The sequence below is a fragment of the Chiloscyllium plagiosum genome, chromosome 8 (assembly GCF_004010195.1).
Source record: "Chiloscyllium plagiosum isolate BGI_BamShark_2017 chromosome 8, ASM401019v2, whole genome shotgun sequence".
Lineage (NCBI taxonomy): Eukaryota > Metazoa > Chordata > Chondrichthyes > Orectolobiformes > Hemiscylliidae > Chiloscyllium > Chiloscyllium plagiosum.
This window is the reverse complement of record NC_057717.1, coordinates 88,868,238-88,880,210: the sequence shown is the minus strand read 5'-3', so window position 1 is coordinate 88,880,210 and position 11,973 is coordinate 88,868,238. Positions and strand designations below refer to the sequence as shown.

The following is an 11,973-nucleotide window of genomic DNA, read 5'->3' as shown; positions in this document are numbered from 1 at the left end:
TGAGTGTGAGAGTGAAGACCATGACATGTTGGTGCACAGAACGTTGCCAGGCGGTCTTTGAGAATCGAACAGCCGTGCTAACCTCTGCCCTGGGGGTGTAGCTGCTCCCAGTTGTTTTGAAACCCTTGAAAGTTGCAATTGTTTCTCGTGATGAAGTGGTGCAGGAAGATGATGATGGAACTGAATGGCCAATGAGCTACGTGACCTGATCCAAGGAGAAGGGAGAATGTAGTTTATTGACAGTCGAAGCGCCAGTCCCATGGCTGAGTTGGGTGGGAGATTGCTAAAGGGGTCCTCCCTTTGCCAGTGTTGGAGCTGATTACTTTAGGAATCTATTACACTCGTTCAAATTAAACAAAATTACAAAGGTCCTTCTCCTGTCTGAGGTGGGGCTGTGAGCTCAGTCTCTGCTCAAACTCGATAATCTCTGGAGTGACTGGGCTGGAGAACAGGCTGAGGTATGTATGGAACTCACTCACTCCCAATCACACAATGTATAGGTTTTTGGTGGAAAATCTGGGTGATCACTGGAACAAGCAGGCGGATTTTTTGGTCACAAATTCACTGCTTCTTTTCCCATTTCTGTTTCATTGTTAATTTGTTGAAATGATACACAGTGTTGTTGCGACAACGCCTGGTGTAGGGCGCATAGGTTAGGCCCCTTAGAACATAAAACAGTACAGGCCCTTCGGCCCTCGATGTTGTGCCAGCCTTTTATCTTGCTCTAAGCTCAAGCTAACCTACATACCCTTCATTGTATTAATATTCATGTGCCTATCCAAAGTCGCTTAAATGTATTAGGATGGTGTTTGCACAGAGAGAAACATCGATATCGACCTGGAGAGTAAATCTACAAAGACAGATAAATAAAGATGTGACAACTGGCTGGTTTTGAAATTTGGATTCTTTGGCCTCCTGCATAATCTGAAGAATGTCCATCTGCCACCTGCCACTTAGAATCATGCAATCCCTACAGTGTGGAAACAGGCCCTTCGGCCCAACAAGTCCACACCGACCCACTGAAGAGTAACCCACCCAGACCCATTCCCCTACCCTATTACTCTACATTGACTAATGCACCTAACCTACACATCCCTGAACACTCTGGGCAATTTAGCACGGCCATTGGACTGTGGGAGGAGACCAGAGGAAACCCACGCAGACATGAGGAGAATGTGCAAACTCCACAGACAGACACCCGAGGGTAGAATCTAACCCACTGTGAGGCAGCAGCGCTAACCACTGAGCCACCACACTAGCCCAGGCAGATCAAAGCGATCTGTTAAGAGCTGCAGCCGTACACACTTGCTGCAGAGGAAGGTATCGAGGAAAGTTGAACTCTCCCAGAGTTGCCACAGGCCATGGTTGAGACCGTGACTGTAACAAGGTCAGCCAGGGCTCCCTGATTGGTCCAGGCTAACATCCCCAATCAGGGAGCCCTGGCTGACAGACCCAAACAGCAGCTTTTCAACAGGAGATTTAGATTCCCCTCAAACAAAAAACAAACAGCAGCTTGAGCCGAAAGGGGCTTAGGGCAGGCTGCTTCCGAGTGGCTGGAAGGTGGGAGGGACGGGGGTGCTTGCTGAGTTTTTGGTGGGGGGGGGGGTCTGTATTGTATGCACTGTTGCTTTTGTAATTGGACTGTCTTCTTTGTACAAATGTCATCGTTACGGGGATTTGAGGTTGGTCCTCATTTCTCTGAAAACCGGTTGAACGGTATAGCTTGGGCCCCGGCTTTGCCGATCCTCTCCCGTGTATACAGCTGGGAATGCTGTTTGTGTAAACTGTATTATTTCATAAAATTAAGGGAGAAAACATGAAAAAAACACAAACCGCACATTTAAGTAAGCATCACTGCAGTGATAGTGAGGGCTAAAGGGGAGAAAATATAACCAGGAGGCGACCTCCTTGTGGGTCTGCAAAACAGAACCCAGCAGATTTCGAGTCTCCTCAGTTTAGAGTACTGACTCTGTGCTGCCTGGTGCTACGGTCTGTGCGTTAGTGCAGCTGTTGGTTTCTGATTTTTTTGGAGGAGTAGAGTTATTCTTCCCCCTTGTTTTGAGAAGATATTTTATCTTTCCGTTTTCTTTATTGGTTTTGCTTTGTTTGTTTGTTTTTTCCTTTGCCGTTTGAGCTGTGCTCAGTTGCACAGGCAGTCACCATCGCTGCTGCTGCCAGAGCCTGGGCCTGCGCCCGCTGCCACCGCCTGGGCCTGCGCCCGCTGCCACCGCCTGGGCCTGCGCCCGCTGCCACCGCCTGGGCCTGCGCCTGCTGCCACCGCCTGGGCCTGCGCCCGCTGCCACCGCCTGGGACTTGCCTATACCTCAGCACTGCTGCTGCCTGAACACCACCCATACCTGGGGCCTGCCTTCACCACTGCTGCCTGGGACTTGCTGAGAGCCCCACCCCAAACTGAAGACTGTCACTGCTGCCTGGGGCCTGGGTCTAACCCCTCTGCTGTCACCAGGGCCAGGTCGGCTGTTGCTGCAGCCCCGGCCTCCTTGTCATGACCACTTTCGCCTGAGGCCCACACAGAGGAAGGCACACCGGTGCCACCCAGCAGCACACCATGGCAAGCCCAAAAGAAGCAGGCCCCGAGCCGCACCTACGCTGCGGTAGCTGCTGCCTTAGGCATGACCGCTCCAGCCCCAGCCACAACCCTGACCCCCTTCAGACTCCTGACTGAACGCCTGGGGGTTAAGGCCTATCCCCACCCCACCATGACCATCGAGGCCTGCAGCAAGGCCATGGCTAGTGTGGTCGGCCCACTGGCCATCGTCGCTGCGGCCCGGATGTGCGGGAAGGCCGTGTTGTTCCTCAGGATCGAGCAGGTGGTCCACCTGGCCGTGGAGAGGAGGCTCACTGTGGGCGGGACACATCTGCCTGTCGACCCTCTGGAGGTTACGGCCCAGAGGGTCGTGATTTCCAATGTCCCGCCCTTCATTCCTAGCAAGCTCCTTCTCCTCATCACCAAACTCCAGGGGAGATCCGCTCAGGTGTCCAGCTGCTCCTGCTCGGTCTGAAGGACCCCGCCCTCCGACACATTTACTCCCTCCGACACCTGGTGTTTATTTGCCTGGCCCGGGAGGAGGTCACCGAGGGCTCATTCACCCTCATCCACCAGGGCGCGGCCTACCACCTCTTCTGGACGGTGGACAGCGTGCGGTGTCACCTGTGCCGCGAGGTGTGCACATGAGAAAAATCTGCCCCACCTGGAAGGCTGCCCAGCCCACACCAATGGCTGAGGGTGGTGCCGCCGCACCCACTCCCCCTCCCCCGAAGTCACCACCACAAGCCCTGGCAGTGGGGGCTAAACCATTGGCTCCTAGAGCCTCAGTCCCTGGCAGGGAGGGGAGTGAGCATCCGGCCGGACAGACCCAACACGCGAAGCCCACCCCCATGGAGACCACCCTGTCACCTTCCCCCAAAATGGACCCTCGGCCTGCCTCACCCCAGCATGACAATGCCCCTGCAGCCATACCAGCGTCGCCTCCCAGCACAGGAACCCTGAACCCCCCCCCCCCCAGAATCAATGCCTACCCTGCTGACCCCGACCCCCACCCCGTTACAGAAACTGCTCCTGCTCCAGAGGGAGTCCCTGCCCCACCCAGCCACACCCCTGCACTGACCTGGGGGAACCCACCGCTGAGCTCCATCCAGCAGCAGCTGTGTCTCTGGGCCCTGGACGGGTAACTGAGCCCCTACCTCGCCCACCATCACCTGATAAACCAGGGGCAGGGCAGGAAGTGACACAGCTGGCTCTCCCACCCTGGCCAGGCCCCTTGCTTTCCCCCAGCCAATAGTATTCCAGGAGAAGCTGGGGGGGAACCTCAGGCCCCATGACCCCCAAGGCAGGCGGGGAGGGGAAGGCCCATAAACTCTCCCCCCTCTCTCTGGGGAAGAGGTGCCAGTCCTTGGAGGGGAGAGACATCCCAGCAGCACTGTCCCTCTCCAGGGGGTGAGCCCATGGTGTCTCCTGCCTGTCCCATGCCATGGCCAGGCCTGCCCAAACCCCCAGGGGCTGTAGCTGTAGCTGCATCTGCATCTTCCGCTGCCATCGTCCCACCAGCCCCTGGGGAGGACTTTAAAAACCACATGGGCCGTGGTGCGGGTGGTAATGCTGAAGTCACCACTGGGTCATGGAGGGGACGGTGACCAAGGGAGACTTCCCAGAGACGGGTATGGGATCGGTGGTGGACACTGGGGACAATGCAGAGTCTGTCTCCAGTGAGGTGTTTGAGTCCCAGGTGCCCCCCACCGATCTCCCCCTCATCCCCCTCGAGGAACTCCGGGAATTTGTCGAGGAAACTCGGAGTCGCCGGGATAGAGCCCAACTGGCGCTCGACCCCTGGAGCTCCTTTGAGAGAGTTTATTGGTCGGGCCACACAGCTCGCCAGGCGCCTGGGCTCGATGTCAATGAGCGAAAGCGAGGCAGGAACTTCCTGGGGGCGCTCCTGGTGAGGGCGAGGGACTTCTGTGCCCCTCCCCCGTCCTCCCAGTAAATATGTATATAGGTTTGTTATCTGTACTGGTGGTGGTTGCACAAAGCTTCCGACATGGAGACAACTATAGCCAGCCTCAACATCAACGGCAGTAGGGAGTCACAGCGCAGATTCCAGACCCTCTCGGTCCTCCGGGACGGGAGGTATGCAGTGTGCTTCCTGCAGGAAACCCACACTACCTCGGGAGACGAAGCCACCTGGCTCCTGGAGTGGCGAGGGGGGGTCTACATGAGTCGCCTCACCCGCAGATCTGGCAGGGTGGCTATCCTGTTGGCCCCGCATTTATCAGCCGGAGATCTTGGGGGTCAGGGAGCCCGTGCCAAGCCGTTTGCTTCACCTGACGGTTCGGCTGGGGGGGGCGCGGTGCTTCACTTGGTGAACGTCTACGCTCCCCTGGCCGGGCCGAGGCAAGCGAGCTTCTTCGAAGAAGTGTCAGCTCATCTCGCTTCCATCGACGAGAACCAGTGCGTCGTCCTCGGGGGAGATTTTAACTGCGTCCTCGAGGGCAGGGACCGCGGCGGTGCCCGCACTGGCTGGGCGTCGGGGAAGAGGTTGGGGGACTTGGTCAAGTCCTTCGACCTGGTGGACGTCTGGCGGAATCTCCATCCCGACTCCATCGCTTTCACCTTCGTGAGGCCTGGGGCCGGAGCGTCCAGAATTGACCGCTTGTACGTTTCGCGGGCATACGCCTCCTGTTTTCCGAAGGCCTCCACGCGGCAGGTATCGTGCACGGACCATCGCCTGGTGTGGGCGGAACTCCTTCCGTTCGGCGCCAGGCTCAGCTCCGCGTACTGGCACTTTAACAACCTGCTGCTGGAGGACGAGCGGTTCCAGGACTCGTTTCGTCGTTTCTGGGCCGGCTGGAGAAGGAAGCGGGGAAGCTTCCCCTCCGAGGCTAAGGTGGGACGTGGGCAAGGCTCACGTCCGCGTCGTCTGTCAGGAGTACGCTAGGGGTCGACGAAGAGGCGGAAATCCAGGATCGGGGAGTTGGAGAGGGAGTTGCTCGACCTGGAGTCACGCCTCGGTCAGCCCGACGCGGACCCGGCCCTGCGCGGGGCGTACGAAGAGAAGAAGGCCGCGCTCCGGGACCTGCAGCTCGTCGGGGCTCGGGGCGCGTACGTGAGGTCGCGGATCCAGCTCCTCCAGGACCTGGACCGCGGCTCCCCCTTCTTCTACTCGCTGGAAAAAAGGCGTGGCACCCGTCAGCAGCTCCTTGTGCTGCTGGCCGACGACGGGTCCCTCGTCTCGGATCCGGAGGGCGTCAGGGCCCACGTCCGAAACTATTACACAGCCCTGTTCTCTCCGGATCCGTCCAGCGAGGATGCTCGCAGAGTTCTGTGGGAGGACCTGCCGCAGCTCAGCCCGGAGGACGCCGGAAGGCTCGACGCTCCCGTCACCTTAGAGGAGCTGACCGGCGCCCTCGGCCGGCTCTAGAGGGGCAAAACCCCCGGGGCTGGACGGGCTGACTGTGGAGTTCTTCAGGGCGTTCTGGGACATCCTGGGGTGTGACTACGCACAGGTCCTGGGGGAGTGTCTAGATGCTGGACAGCTGCCCCTTTCTTGGCGCAGGGCAGTCATCGTCCTGCTGCCAAAGAAGGGGGGCCTTCGTTCCCTAAAGAACTGGCGTCCGGTCTCCCTCCTCAGCACGGATTACAAAATCTTCGCCAAGGTGTTGTCTTCTCGCCTGGCCTCCGTGCTGGCCCACATGATTCACCCGGACCAGTCCTACACGGTCCCGGGCCGGAGGATACACGATAACGTCCACCTGGTCCGGGACCTGATCCATTTCTGTCGACGGGCTGGTCTGCCGAGCGCCTTCCTGTCTCTCGACCAGGAGAAGGCGTTCGACAGGGTCGATCACGAGTACCTGCTCGGGGCTCTGCGGGCATTCGAGTTCGTCGCCCGGATCTGACTTTTGTACGCCGCCGCAGAGTGTCTGGTTAAAGTTAACGGGTCCCTGACGGCGCCCCTTCGCTTCGGGAGAAGAGTGCGTCAAGGCTGCCCCCTGTCCGGCCAGCTGTATTCCCTGTGCGTGGAGCCTTTCCTGCGCCTCTTGCGGAGGAGGTTGTCGGGGCTGGTTCTGCGCGGCGCGGGCACGGGGGTGGTCCTCTTGGCCTACGCCGACGACGTGCTCCTCACTTCCACCGACCCAGCTGACCTGGGGAGGATGCGCGAGTGCCAGGCCCTGTACTCGGCAGTGTCTTCCACCAGGATCAACTGGGCCAAATGTTCCGGACTACTGGTCGGTCCGTGGTGGGTGGACTCTCTGCCGGAGGAGTTACGGGGGTTCAGCTGGGGTACCACCCATCTCCTCTACCTGGGGGTCTACCTCAGCCCGGCTGAGGAACCCTGGCCGGCCAACTGGCAGGAGCTGGAGGCCAAAGTCTCGGCTCCCCTAGGCCGCTGGACAGGACTGCTCCGAGTGCTATCTTACAGGAGTCGAGTGCTGGTCATAAACCAGCTGGTGGCCGCCATGCTGTGGTACCGGCTAGTCACTTTGGTCCCTCCTCCTGGCTTTGTCGCTGACATCCAGAGAACGTTGGTCGACTTCTTCTGGGACAAAAAGATGCACTGGGTCGCTGCGCAGGTTCTGAGTCTCCCTATTGAGGAGGGTGGTCAGTCACTGGTGTGCGTCTGCACCCAGGTCGCGACGTTCCGCCTTCAGACCTTGCAGCGATACCTTAACGTCGAGCCTCCTCCTCGGTGGTGCGCCCTAGCGACATTTTTTTCCGCCAGGTGCGTAACCTCAACTACGACACGCAGCTCCTGTTCGTCAACCGTGACGGTTTGGAGGTCTCCCTCAGGACGCTGCCTGTCTTTTACCAGGACCTGGTCACTGTCTGGAACATGGTCGAATTGCGCCATGCCTACCCTCCGGCAGGAGTAGCGGCTGTCGTCAGGGAGCCGTTGCTCAGGAATCCGCACCTCTGTACTCGCGGGTTCGAATGGCTGTCGGAGGGGAGGGCCGTGTCGGCGAGGGTGACCAGGTCGGGGACGTGCTGGGTGCAGGACATAGCGAGCAGGGCAGCGGTAGATGTCCGGTACATGGCCACCGCCGTCCGACGCCTTAAAACGGCGGTGTCGGACCCGACGTAGTGCACCAGTTGGAGGACGCTCAGGTGTGCGATGGGATCCCGTCCACGCTCACCGCAGCCCGGACGGAATTTCACATTGGCCCCAAGGTCCCGTACTTCCCGCGGGAGCCTATGCACCACAACCTGAGCCACCTCTGGAATTTTAATTTTGTTACCTTTCAGGGGGTAAAAAGGCAGGCCCTGTATAGACTGCTGCTGCACACCGTCCACCTCTTCTCCCTCATCCACCGTCCGGACACGCCTTGTGTGCCCATTTGCCACCGGGCAGTGGGGATCCCCAGTAGAGGGCTCTCTACGCGGGAGTCCTCCCCCTTTCTCTCGGGGATCAGGGGTGGAGGGTGCTGCACACAGCAGTCCCCTGCAACCGCAGATTGCGGGGGTTCACGGACTCCCAGCCCAACTGCTTGTTCTGTGGCGCTTTGGAGTCCGTGGACCACGTGTATATTGGGTGTGGGCGTTTGTACTTCCTTTTTGATTTTCTGAAAAACCTCCTCCTCTGGTTCTGGTTGCACTTCAGTCCCACGCTCCTGATCTTTGGGCACCCGGTACGGAGGAAGGAGGGCAGGTCTGAAGAACTGTTTTGATCACACAGCACTGCCCTTTGATGTGAAGGGCCGTGTTTGTCACTGGCCACCCGGGTGTTTTCCTATCTTCCTGGTGGTGGAAACTGAATAAAGATTTGGAGACCTGTTGTCTCTCACTGTGTCTCACACCTACACAAAAAAGAAAAATAATAATAAACAGGAGTGTCGGAGTTTCTGTTCACTCTAAGAGTTAACTGTGAGGGAGCTGGCTCAGTGTCAGGGACTCTCCATGTCCTATTAAAGGGGGATTTCGTCACAGGATTGCAGTCCTCGATGGAGCTATCTCACCCCAACCACCATTTTCACCTTCTCATCACGGTTTAGTTAAGGAAAGTATATATTTTAACCTTCCCCCACCACCACCCCCGCCAAACCACCATTTTATTTGGTTTTACTGAATTAGACGAATGTTTCACTAAACACTACACACAGAGAGAGTATCCTGCTCCCGCTCCTGCCCCTCAGATGCTGCCTGACCTGCTGTGCTCTTCCAGCGCCACTCTCTTGATACAGATAGTATCTCCTGACAAAGAAATATTAAGAAGGCATACGGAGTGCTGGCTTTCATTAGTGAGGGATTGAGTTTAAGAACCACAAGGTATTGCTGCAGCCCTATAAAGCCCTGGTTAGACCAAACTTGGAACGTTGTGTTCAGTTCTGGTTGCCTCATTATAGGAAGGATGTGGAAGCTTTACTGAGAGTTCAGAGGAGATTTCCCAGGATGCTGCCCGGACTGGAGGATATGTCTTATGAAGGAAGGTTGAGGGAGCTAGGGCTTTTCTCATTGGAGCGAAGAAGGATGAGAGGTGACTTGATAGGGGTGTAAAGATGATGAGGCATAAATGGAGTGGATGGCCAGAGACTTTTCCCCCAGGGTGGGAATGGCTATCATGAGGGGGGCATAATTTTAAGGTGATTGGAGGAAGGTTTAGGGGAGATGTCAGAGGTCGGTTCTTTCCACAGAGAGTGGTGGGTGTGTGGAATGTACTTCTAGTTGTGGTGGGGGGTGGGGATGGAAAGTAGAGTCAGAGACATTAGGGACATTTCAGCAAATCTTGGATGGACACATGGGTGATAGTAAAATGAAGGGTATGTAGTTAAGTCTGATCTTATTAGTACTATAAAAGGCCAGCACAACATCGAGGGCCGAAGGGCCTGTACTGTGCTGTACTGTTCTATGTTCTACCATGAGTTTCTGTAAACTACGTTCCCATTATTCTAACCTTAGAGAGTTTGAACATTACAAGGTCTCAGTTAATTAGGTACCTTTAGCTTTACTAACTGTGTTAATCCTTAGCAGACAGTAGATTTTCTTATCACTAAGGTTGTGAAAGAGTTAACTCAATCCCACTGCTCTAAATCTTGTTGGGACATGAAAAGGGTTAACTAGTAATTGTCAGGTGACCAGAGAGCACCAATCGGGAGCCTTCCTCACTCCCTGAGGTAATGATACCAGCATTAGCTGTTGTGCAGATCCCTCGGGGTGTTCCTGTAACAGAACGAGTTCCTCTCCCAGGATTTGGCTGTCTCCCTCTGCCTTACAGCTGTTTCCTCATTGATTCACTGACCTCTGGAAACATGATTCGGAGATGCTGGTGTTGGACTGGGGTGTACAAAGTTAAAAATCACACTATAACCTGGTGTTGTGTGATTTTTAAGCTTATAAAACACTAATTACTGCTCCTAGAATTCGAGGACATCTTAGAATCCCTACAGTGTGGGAACAGGCCCTTCGGCCCAGCACATCCACACCGACCCTTCAATGAGTAACACACCCAGACCCATTCCCCTCCCCTATTATCCGATATTTACCCCTGACTAATGCACCTAACCCACACATTCCTGACACTACGGGCAATTTCCCATGGCCAATTCACCTGACCTGCACATCTTTGGACTGTGGGAGGAAACTGGAGCACCCGGAGGAAACCCACGCAGACACTGGGGAGAATGTGCAAACTCCACACAGCCTGAGGCTGGGATCGAACCGGGTCCCTGGAGCTATGAGGCAGTGGTGCTAACCACTGAGCCACCGTGCCAGCAAATGAACTCCATTACCTCAGAAAGGGAGCAGCTCTTACAGTCTCAGTGTTCTCCGATTGTGAACCAGGCCAGACCCCCTGAAAACACTCGAAGAAGGTAGCCCGGACCCTAACTTTTATTTTTTTTTTGAAAGGTAGATGTGAGGTGGATATTCCAGGTGTGATGCAGCTGGTCAGACCACTCAGCTTTAAGACAAAACAGAATCTTTTTACAGTACAACCTCAATTATCCAAACATCAATTATCCGAATGATCTATTATCCAAACGTAATGCTCCCCACCCATCTTGTTCAGATAATCGAGGTTCGGCTGTACACACAACGGTAGAAACACAAACAAAAGAAAATAGAATTTAGAATAATTGAACTATTTGTAAACCCAACTGATTCGAAATCACAACTTCACTAAGGAGCTGTTCCAATTCCCACAATATCACATCAACACAGCCCTTGGTAAATGGTAAATTCAGACTCTGTTTTTTACAGGCAGGAGAGATTACAGAGAGAAGAGTCAGGCAGGAAACATCTGTTGAAGGATGGAACCTTTTTTCACAGTAACAGCTTCACTGCCACCAGCTGTTTCTGCTAAAAACAAACCAAGCTAGAAAAAAAAACCTGGACTGGGAGTCCCAGCCATCCCCTGCCAATGGTTAAAGTAGCCACTTACAGACATATCGGCATCTCTGCCTTTAAAACCCCTTATGAAAAAACCCCAAGGACACAATAACCTTGTAAAAGAGGCTTCATTGTCACATTCCCATCCTCCATCTTGGATTACCCACAATCCAGTTGTGGCTGTACAGCACATTGGTTCGGCCACTTTTGGAAGATTGTGTGCAATTCTCTTCTCCCTCTTATAAGGGTGTTGTGAAACTTGAAAGGATGCAGAAAAGATCTACAAGGATGTTGCCAGCGTTGGAGGATTTGAGCTATAGGGAGAGGCTGAACAGGCTTGGGCTGTTTTCCCTGGAGCGTCGGAGGCTGAGGGGTGACTTTATAGAGGTTTATAAAATCATGAGGGGCATGGATAGGGTAAATAGACAAGGTGAAAGTAAGGGCTGGAGATCAGAGTCTAGATTAGAGTGGTGCTGGAAAAGCAACAGCAGGTCAGGCAGCGTCTGAGGAGCAGGAAAATCGATGTTTCGGACAAAAGCCCTTCATCAGGGCTTTTACCAAATACACGATTTTCCTGCTCCTCGGATGCTGCCTGACCTGCTTGTGCTTTTCCAGCACCACTCTAATTAAAATAGACAAGGTCTTTTCCCTGGAGTCCAGAACTAGAGGGCATAAGTTTGGGTGAGAGGGGAAAGATATAAAAGAGACCTAAGGGGCAACTTTTTCACCCAGGGGGTGGTATGGGTATGGACTTAGCTGCAAGAGGATGTGGTGGGGGCTGGTACAATTGCAACATTTAAAAGGCATCTGGATGGGTATATGAATAGGAAGGGTTTGGAGCGATATGGGCCGGGTGCTGGCAGGTGGGACTAGATTGGGTTGGGATATCTAGTCGGCATGGACAGGTTGGACCGAAGGGTCTGTTTCCATGCTGTACATCTCTCTGACTCCATGTCTGCTGCCCTGAGCGAGGTGCCCTGTAAAGACTGGACCCAAATCTGTCCCACAGCAGATGGTCAAGCTGAGAGTGACATGGAAGCAGTCCCTTGGACTGAGCAGTGGATCATGGTAACAAGGAGTGTTTAAGACCCAAATACTACATCACTGCAGGTTTCCCTCCTTCCCTCCTCCTTTCA

The 11,973-nt window shown here is 55.0% G+C and overlaps 1 long non-coding RNA gene across 1 annotated transcript in view; it reads left to right on the top strand.

Moving 5' to 3' along the window:
• Positions 1-6,489, top strand: part of LOC122552441 — an 11,422-nt gene extending 4,933 nt beyond the window's left edge. The window contains exon 3 of the long non-coding RNA XR_006312399.1: positions 6,397-6,489. This is a non-coding gene — a long non-coding RNA (uncharacterized LOC122552441). The remainder of the gene's footprint in view (positions 1-6,396) is intronic.
• Positions 6,490-11,973: the final 5,484 nt, after the last annotated feature.